Source organism: Muscardinus avellanarius (assembly GCF_963383645.1).
Source record: "Muscardinus avellanarius genome assembly, chromosome: 3".
NCBI classification, from domain to species: Eukaryota; Metazoa; Chordata; class Mammalia; order Rodentia; family Gliridae; genus Muscardinus; species Muscardinus avellanarius.
The window spans coordinates 61,758,588-61,769,169 of record NC_137788.1 but is presented as its reverse complement, the minus strand read 5'-3'; the positions used below and the strand labels follow the sequence as shown (position 1 = coordinate 61,769,169).

General features: G+C 35.8%; 1 pseudogene across 1 annotated transcript; it reads right to left on the bottom strand.

Annotated features, from left to right (window-relative positions):
- Positions 1-1,091: 1,091 nt before the first annotated feature.
- Positions 1,092-2,037, bottom strand: LOC308260116 (Y-box-binding protein 1-like; annotated as a pseudogene). The gene has a single exon. The product of its transcript is annotated as a Y-box-binding protein 1-like (transcript).
- Positions 2,038-10,582: the final 8,545 nt, after the last annotated feature.

Below are 10,582 nucleotides of genomic sequence, written 5' to 3'. Positions count from 1 at the left end.
TACTGAAAGAAGAAAGAAAGAAAGAAAGAAAGAAAGAAAGAAAGAAAGAAAGAAAAGAGGTAACTCAAAAGCTCTGATTTTTTTCTTCTTTTTGCCCTGTTCCCTCCCTATAGTGATGGCTGTATTGTGCTTTCAGCAGCCTCTAATACCTGGTTTTGGAGGGAGCAGAGACTTGTTTGTTAGTTATTGTGTAGGTGTGTTCTAACTCATCTGAGTAACTAATTGAAGGGTCTCATTTCTGCTTTGCCTAAGTCAAACTCAGGCCAAAAAAGCCATAGGCATTGCTTGAAATTCAGGCCAGGCATAACACCTAATATGTTAAAGAAACATATTAGAGAAATAAGTAATTGTTTATTAGTTTGCAGATTCTTTAAAAAGTGTGTGTGTGTGTGTGTGTGTGTGTGTGTGTGTGTGTGTGTGTGTTACTGGCAATTGAAACTAGGGCATTTTATCTCTGAGCTACACTATTAGCCCTATTTTTTTTAAACCATCTCACTAAGTTGCGGGGGGCTCATTAAGTTGATGAGGCAGGCCACAAATCTGCAACCCTCCTGTCTCAGCCTTCCAAGTATTAGAATTATAAACATGTGCCATTGCTCCTCACTTCGATTTTAAACTGAACTAAGGACATCGGAATTATTTTTAAAGAAACTTTTATTATTATTATTATTATTATTATTATTATTATTAAGACCTTTATTAACAGGTGCTTGCAGTTTGTTGACTTTTTTGAAAAAATCAAGTTGTAAACTTTATTACAAATTAAAAATGAAGTTCTTAAAAATCTCAACTTGACCAGATATGAAACAATTTAAAAACCTATAAAGGTGTATTGAGAAAAAACAGGCTTTTTTTTAAAAAACAACACATTTGTCATTACCAAAAAGAGACATCTTTAGGTAAAAATAATAAAAACCTCATGCTGCGTAGATAATGCAGATAGTTCTAGTTATCTGGTCAGCGGGCAAACAGCAAGCACTTAAGGTCTTCAGCTCCAATCTTTTGTTCATTTCTTATTGCTGGAATTTCATTTTTAGTTCTTTTTGGATGACTAAACCGGATGATGGTAGAGATGGTAAGCCGGCAGTTACTCAGCCCCCACACTGCTCAGCGGGAGCGGAGGAATTCTCAGCTGGTGGATCTGCTGCTTTTGTCTCTTTGCCATCTTGTGGTTTTAGGTTTTCTGGGCGTCTGCACCGGTAACTGAAGTTGCGGAGGTACTGACGTTGAGGTGGCTGCTGACCTTGAGTATATCTCCTTGATTTTCCTCTTCCTTGCCATCCTCTCTTGGATGTCTTTGGCAAGGAGGGCCCCTGAGGATATCCTGGTCTGTAACCGGATACATATTCTGTCTCACTGGTCTACCTTGTTCTCCTGCACCTTGGTTGTCAGCACCCTCCATCACTTCTTGCACAGGAGGGTTGCAGTAGTGTGGTCGACGCCCATAGAGTCTCCGCTTGTATTAAGGGGGGAACCTTTGCCAGCGGTAGGGCCGGCGTTGTTGGGCCTGGCCTTCGGGAGCGCTCTCCAATCCCTCCTTCTTTTCCCCACTCTCACTATTCTGGTAATTCTGCTGGTAATTGCATGGAGGACCCCTACGACATGGATAGCGTCTATAATGGCTATGGTCTGCTGCATATTTACTGCCTTGAACTGGAACTCCACCAGGGCCTGTAATATTTGCTGCCTCCACACCCTTTTCTCCTTTAACAACATCAAACTACACAGTCTCTCCATCTCCTACACTGCGAAGGTCCTTCCTGGGGTTATTCTTCTTTATGGCAGTCTGGTGTACAAATACATCTTCCTTGGTGTCATTCCTGTTGATGAAATCATATCCGTTTCTTACATTGAACTATTTTACTGCTCCCAAAACCTTCCTTGTGGTGACCTTCTTGTCCCCGCTGGCAGGCGCAGATGTGAGGCTGCCCAGGCCCGCTGCTCCCTGCGCTGCTGCCTGTGGTGCCGGGCTTGGTGTTGCGGGGCTAAGGGCCGGGGGTGGGGGGGCGGGTGATGGGTCTCGGCCTCGCTGCTCATGGTTGTGGTGATGGTGACTGGGGCGGCTCCTCCCGGGGTGTGATCATAACTAGGCCAGCAGCGGCGGTAGGGCTCCTCAGGGCTCTCTGGGGTCCAATCTCCGCTCCCACTACCGATCAAACTTAAAAGAAACTTTTTAATGTAAGATTTAAAACTGAAGTAGGTAGCCTTTGAATAAGAAATAGTACTTTGATTTATGACAATGTTTTTCTTATTTAAAAAGATAGTAAGGAATTAAAACATTTAAAAGTATATTTGCCTTAGGATTATTTATTATTAATTTTATATGCTAATCGCATTTATCTATTTTTACCTCCAAATATTTCATTTTTATAATGGGAAACATCCCTTACATTTTTCGCACAAATATAATTTTATGGGAAACATAAGTCAATAGAAAAATATGACAGTGGTTTATAATATGGTCATCAGATTTTATAAACATCATTGTCTTTTTCGATTTTTTTCCCAAAGTTTCTTCATTCATAGTAAAATAAAGAAACATTTAAATGGTTATTAAAAGCCTAAATTAGGGGTCTAAAATGTAAACATTCAGAGACTTCCAGGAAGATGGCAACCAAGGGAAGCAGTACATACTAGTCCTGCTGACATCTGATCTCCATTGCCTTAAAAACAACATTCTACAAAAGCCAGAAAATATCCTAACTAGAAAAATAACACGACAAGTACAAGGCAATCAGAGAACATAAACCTGCCCACCTTGCACCTGCAGGAACCACAGTAGCACCGTTTTGACTCACTGCACTTGACTCCAGTGAACAGGAAAACAACCAAAGACTGAAGTAAGAAGCTATGGATCATTGGAATTCTAAGTCATCAGTTCCACCTGAACAAACAATGGGTACAACTTGCAGCAGTAGTGGCAAACTTACTATGCCTTCTAGAGATCCAGATGAGTGCTCAACAACACTATAAGTGAAACTGCAGTCCCCGCAGGAGAACACACAGCAAAGGTGCCCCCAGAGACTCTGACAGCCACAATAAACTCTCTGGGTCTGAGACTTTGTGGTTCAACCTGGGGAACATGGGGAAAGAGTCTGCTATTGGACATAGCAGAGGCTCAGACAGACTCAGGTTCTGCATCAATGGAAAGTAAGTGGGAAAACCTACAGTTAACATAGATCTAACTAGTAGGATCTCTGGGATCACCACAGGCCACTCAAATGTGGTGAATGGGGAGAAATTATACCAGACCAACCATACCTGTGGAAAACAGAGATTCTTACATTGAGTTTGTTCTCAGCGGCATCTGTCACTTATGGAGGCAGAAAGAGACCAAGACTTCACATCTGTGGAAAGCATGGAAAGTGGCCTGTGCTTAACACTAGATCCAGCCCCATTGATACCGGCCATCTGCATAGACTGAGAAAGATTCAGAGAACCAGGCTTGCTGCAGGAATGGTGCTGGTGGCACTCTGTGTCTATACAGAGAGAGACTGCAGAAGTCCAGTCTTCTGAATATTCATATATTTGTAGAGTTGCAATAATTATTGTTAGCATTGTTTCAGTTTTTTGTTCTTTTTTTGATGTGTGTATGTGAGTGTATATGCCTGTTTTTTTCTCTTCCCAACCACTTTCCCAAGCTTCTTTTCTTGTACATATCTACTCTCTTCTCTCTATCTCTTTACTTTCTTTTTTCTTTTTAGCTCTCCTCTTTTCTCTTCCTTGACTTATATTAAATCCACTTCATATCACTATACCAGAAACTCTACATTGGTTAATAGAATACACTACATAATGCACTATCTCTAATCTCTACTATATACTATTTAACCAAACTCATACTCTCATTCTATTTTATCCTGAGGCTTTACCCTATTCTTGCATTTACGACAGCACTTCCCTCTTCACACAACCTTCACTGTTGAATAAAATACAACTTGCCCTTGGCTAGACCTGCTAGCACCTAGAGATTGAAATAAATCTAACAAAAGCAACAGATATAAACTTCTGAAATCATAAGAAGGAGAAATAACAAGGAAGCAATGAGCTCCCACAACACCACAAAAACAGAAGCTGACAACACAGAATTTCAGAGATCTCCAAAAGGTCAATTCAGGAATATTACTGTAGAAATAATACAGGATTGCCAGAAAGAATTTAGAGAGAGTCTTGCAATCATTGAAGTGAAGGCATCAATACAAACTATAAACAATCTATTAGACCACATGGAAAATAAAATTTTGCTCGCAGAAAATGATCACTTCAAAAACAAATGCATAGTTTATAACTTAGAAAAAAACAATTCAACAGCAGGAATTGGACATTGAAGAAATATGGGCCCATTTAAAAAGAGCTATGCTAAAAATAATTGGCATAGAAGAAGGAAAAGAAGGTAAAACCAAGGGAATCAACAATCTTTTCAAAGAAGTAATATCAGAAAAATTTCCAAACATAGAGCAAGAGGTTGATCCACAGGTACAGGAAACTTATAGAACTCCCTTAATAAAAGATGAGAAAAAAGCTTCACCACGCCATATAATTGTCAAACTGACCAACATAGAAGCCAAGGAGAGAATCTTAAAGGCAGCAGCAACAACAACAACAACAACAACAACAAAAAGACCAAATGACATTCAGAGACAAGCCAATTAAAATCACTCCAGACTTCTCAAACCAAGTTGTAAAAGCCTGAAGGGCCTGGAGTAGCATAGTCCAAACTCTGAAAGAAAACAACTTGCAGCCAAAAATTTCCTACCTAGCAAAACTCTCAAATTAGACAGGGAAATAATCTTCCACAATAAACAGAAGCTGAAAAATTTATGTCTTTAAAACCAGCACTAGAGAAAATATTCAAAAAGATTAACTGCAAAGAAGAAATAAGTAATACATTCCAGAACCAGAGAAATAAGAATTTTCATCCAGCAAACAACTAAGCAAAGAAGAACAAACACTACCTCATACAGAAGTTAAATCTCAATATGTTAAGAATTAAAAATCATTTCTCAATAATCACACTGGACATAAATGGCCTAAACTCCCCAATAAAAAGATATAAGGTGGCAAAATGGATTAAAAACCAGAATCCGTCTATCTGCTGCCTGCAAGAAACACACCTTACAAGTAAAGATTGTAAGAAATTTAAGGCAAAGGGCTGGAGCAAGGTAATTCATGCCAACAGAACTCAAAGACATACAGGAGTATCAATTATGATATCAGATAAAGATTTCAATAGGAAATAAGCAAAATATATTGAAAGATATATAGTTGCATACCAATGAAAGAAAGCTAGTTATTATACTAATATCTGATAATGTACATTTTTTTCTTTTTTTATTTATTGGTGCATTGTACCAGTGGATTTATGGTTGGTATACAGAAAAGCTTCTGATTTCTTAAGATTGATTTTGTATCCTGACACTTTGCCGAATTTGTTGATCAGTTCTATAAGCCTTTTGGTTGAGTTTGTTGGGTCTTCTAAGTATAGTATCATGTAATCTGCAAATAGTTAGTTTGAGTTCTTATTTTCCTATTTGTGCTCCTTTAATTTCCTTTTCTTGCCTTACTGTTCTGGCTAGCATCTCAAGTACTATATTGAAAAGAAGTGGTGATAATGAACATCCTTTCTTGTTCCTGTTTTTAAGGGGAATTCTCACATTTTTTCTCCATTTAATATGATGGCTGTGGGCCTATTATAGATTGCCTTTATGATTTTGAGATATGTTCCTTTGATTCCAATTCTTTGGAGTGCTTTTAGCATAAATGGATGTTGGATTTTAGCAAATGCATTTTCAGCGCCTATGGAAATGATCATATATTTGTCTTTGGTTCTGTTTATGTGATAAATTACATGGGTTGATTTTCATATATTGAACCAGCCTTGCATCCCTGGCATGAACCCTACTTGGTCATGGTGTATGATTTTGTTGAATATGTGTTTCTAGTACTTTGTTTAGCAATTTTACATCCAAGTTCATTTCATATAGGCTTGCGATTTTCCTTCTTTGAGCTGTCCTTGTTTGGTTTTGATATTAATGAGATGTTGGCTTCATACTGTAAATTTGGGAGAGTTCCTTTTTTTCTATTTCACAAATAGATTGAGGAGTATTGGGATTAGCTCTTCTATAAAGGCTTTATAAAATTTACTTTGGAATCCATCTGGTCCTGAACTTTTCTTTGATGATAGGCTCTTTATTGCTGTTTCAATATCTTTGATTGTTAAATTAATAATAACAAAAACTAAATACGATAGTTTATGAGACATGCTAAAGTAGTGCTTGGGGTGATTTACAGCATTCAAATCTTATATTAAAATGAGAAATGTATTAATGCAACAATTTACTCTTCTCCCAAAGAAACCAGAAGAAGTAAAACTAAATCTAAATTAAACAGAAAGATATATTAAAGAGCAGAAAATTGGACTGGGGATGAATCTCAGTGATATTTTATTTAATCTGGCTTGAGTGGTTTTCTATCCTTTGCAACAGAAAATACTAACCAGGAGCAGCCTAGTAATATAAAACAACCAATTCTGGAAAGATTAAATCCCATAGAATCTAAGTCTCATTTATTTGAAATAATTTAGGAAGAAGAGATTCAGTTAATTTTATTGATTTGTTCCATTTAAAATGCTATTCAACTTCATTGGGAAAATGTATATATGAATAAACTTCTTAATGAATTTGCATTATGTTCTGAATTGGTCTTACTTAAGGTAATGGTGCTAGACATTTGATTCTATTAATGTCATTGAAGATTTATTTTTATTTATGCTGAGTATTTTTACTGTTCTTATCCATAATTCCTGGTTGTTAGTGAAAGAGAAAACATTATCTTTATTTTATAAACTCTGAAGTTGAATTTTTGTATAAAAATATGTATTTTTTATTTTAGAGAATTAAGATTTTAAATATTTAACTATGTTAGATAAAAAATACTTTATTAAGTGAAGGGCTAATGACTCTGATGTTTAGAAATATGGCAAGATAAACCAAAATAAATTTAATACTAATCAGACATCAAGATGTGACTGTCATGTACCATGTTTTAGCAAGGTATATAAACATGTTTTTAAAAGTTTCTTCAATCTGGAAGTTCCTATGAAATTAAGAAGACAATTTTCAAAAACCAATGTAAAAGACTGATTTTTTTTTCAGAGAATCAGATAATTTTCTTAAAGCAAAGAAAAAAAGTGCTTGAAAATAAAGGTGCATTAACAGTTGGTACATGCCTAGAATCCCAGTACTTAGGAGGCTGAGAAAAAGGATTGCAGGTTCAAGGACAGTCTCAGTAAGTGGTGAGATTCTCATCAGATTAGTGAGATAAAATAAAAGAAAGAAAATGAAAATGACTGGGGTGTATCTCAAAAGTAGAATGCCCTTGGGTTCCACCCCCAGTGCCCTCCACACACACACATACGGTATATAAGTGTATAAACAGATAAACATAAAAGGTAATGATCATAAATTCTGACCTAAAGATTTTTTTTTTTTTTTGCAGTACTGGGATGGAACCCAGCGGCATTCTACCTTTGAGCTACACCCCCAACCTTATTTTCTATTCTTTATTTTTAAACAGTCTCACTGAGTTTGCAAATGGCCTCACTAAGTAGCTGAGGCTGTCCTTGAACCACAACCCTCCAGTCTCAGCCTCCCATATGCTGGGATTACAAACATGTTCCACCATGCCCAGCTTTGACCTAAAGAATTTTAACAAAACTTATTGCAGAATTTTAACAAAATTCTGCAATAAGTGTAATTAACATTTATTCACTCTTTAAGCCAGATACTATAATGAATTATCTCAATAATTGTGTGAGTAGAAGCTATTACTTTGCTGTGTTAAGTCAGTATTAGGAGGCATACTTTTCCCAAAATAGAGTTAGAACTATGATCCAAAGATTTCTATTAAATTGCATGTTTTATCCATTCTAATGTATTTCTCAATTTCTACTAATATACCAAGTTACACAAAATAAGAAAACTGATAACTTAGGCCTATAGGTATTAGCATCTTGATTAATTTCTTGGTTTAACAAAACTTTTAGACAATACTGGCAAAATGGAAATTAATGTTGGCAAAAAAATCCCTCTATTACAAACACATAGAAATGCTGAATAAATAGACAAAAAATTTTAATGTATACAGAAGCACAGAAAAATGAAAATGAACAGGGGATTCAAAGATGTATGATAGCACTCAAATATCTAGAAGGTGACACCAAACACACACATAGGTCCTACTGTCTGGAACTGAAGTTTCAATATGCAAACAAGAACATAAGTCTTGGTGTTGGGCTAACTCAATTTAAGAATTAGTACTGAGATCACCTTTATAAAACTAGAAACTTGGAAGGATTGTACCTCTATGCATTAAAACTCTACTCTCCAGACTGGAAAACAATTCAGAATCTTCTCTGCCCAGAAATTTGGGTAAAATATAAAAAGTGCATACTTTGAGAAATCAGAACCCCAGCTTTTTGGCATGTATAAGTTTACACAGTCTACAATTGCAGGAGACTAAAATGAAGAAATTAGGATAAACATTTACTTTAGACTAATAATTTCCCTGAAGTTTTCAACATCTCTGGGCATTTTTCAGTCTAGGACAAAAGAGAATCAGTGGGGGAAAAAATTTCTAAGAATAAGTCCACAAAAAAAATACCTACAAATACAGAATTAAAAATCACAGAAAAAAAAATCAATGCAATATGAAAGAAAGTGAATCTCCCAACAAGAGAAGAAGCAGCAGCTGACTCATCTCCAATACAGAGCAATCTAAGAGATTTTTAAAATAAGTATTCTTGAAGCAGCAGATTAGGCACAGCTGGAGAGATAACAAATGAACTTAAAATTAAATCTAGGTAATTACTGGAAATGCAGCTGTAAGGGGAAATGCAATAGAAAACAGGAAAATTACAAAACATAAATAATAGATTGAGAAACTCCAATTCTTATCTAATAGAGTTTCAGAAGGAGATAGTAGAGAAAGGAAAATATATTCAAGAGAAATTGCTGGAAATTTTCCCAAATTTATGATAGACATACATTTTCAAGTTTAGAAATCATATTGGGTCAAGTAGAATAAAGTGAAATACAGACTAAGTCATACTAAAATGAGACTAAAAAAAATAAATATTCATACATATGAACAACAATTAAACCCATCGCAAACATTGCAACAACCACAGAGAATAAAAAGACAATATTAAATATTGTATAAATGATATGTCTAGATGTAGCTTAAAAATATAAATTTTATTCTTATTAAAAAGTCCAGGGGTAAATATGGCTAACATTGGCTAATTACTCAGCCAAGCCACGTTTCACATTCTTAACATTTTTCTACTCTCATTTTACATTTCCATCTCATGCTTGGAAAATGCTTGCTCAAGTGTCTTCTACAGTCAAACTTTGAACTCACCCAACACAATTCCCAATCCATATATCACACCTTATGTGAAAGTAATACAAATTCTTCTTAAGGAAGAAAATTACAAAATCATATTAAGCAAATGAATCCTGATTAATGTCTGTAATTTTCAGGTGATGGACTCTTCCCTGTTATGTCTTGATATGTCATTGCATGCTTTAGTGACTTCACACTGAAAGACAAATTATGTGTGCCCCCACCTACACATTAATCAATGTAAGAAAAGAAAAAGGACTATAAAAATAGTATCCCCAATTTTAAAAGGAAGAATTAAGGACAATAATCCATAGTCCATATTATATACCAACATGAAGTTATTCTAAGAATTCCTTAAGCAAGCAGAGAACGTTTCTATTCAGTATGGTGTAAGCTTAGCATGATGCTTTCTGAAATGTCTACCCTCCTTATTCTTAAGCTTAGCTTTGCACTCTGGGAGGGTTCCCTTTGCTGCTTTGACCAAACTGAAAGGTGTATTAACATGTACTTCCTGTTGATGTGAGTTTGAGTGTGTTCCACAGGAATTGTTTTAGGAGCCAAATGTCGCACACTGCATGTACGTAGGCTGAGTATTTCTTTCAGTCTTCTGCCTACTAGCTTCCAGTCATGTCAGTGAGTAACTACAGCCAGATCTCTTGTCTGTAGATCTAAAAGCATTTAGACCAGTGCTGCTTAGCCTGGCTCAAGGACTGGTGCTAGTCAAGGAAAAGAATTTTATTGCTCCATGTCAAGTATAGAAATTGAGAATAAAATTCAGAAACCATGATGGCACCTTGAAAAAGTAATTTCATCTGTTAAATTCAATATTTTAATGAGTTTATTTTATATCTTTTTGTTTTTAGTTTTATTTTTCTAATAATTTAATTTTATTTGATTTTATATAACACTAGTCTTCAATGAAGAGATGGGTTGGGGTTGGCCCTTTGCCATAGATAATGTGAGAATCTCTCTTTGAGACAGAAAATTCAAAGCAGTTACCTGTGGGCTTCTTCCCACTTGCACTTGCCTTCATGAATAGGAGGAAGAGGCTCAGGAGGAAATTCATCACCCTTTAATTCAGTTTTTCTGAGGCTCGCTCCTATTAACTAAGAAAGAACGTTTACATAAGGTATTTTAGAAACACCTGTTTCAAGGCTAGAGCTTAAATTGCTCAGAT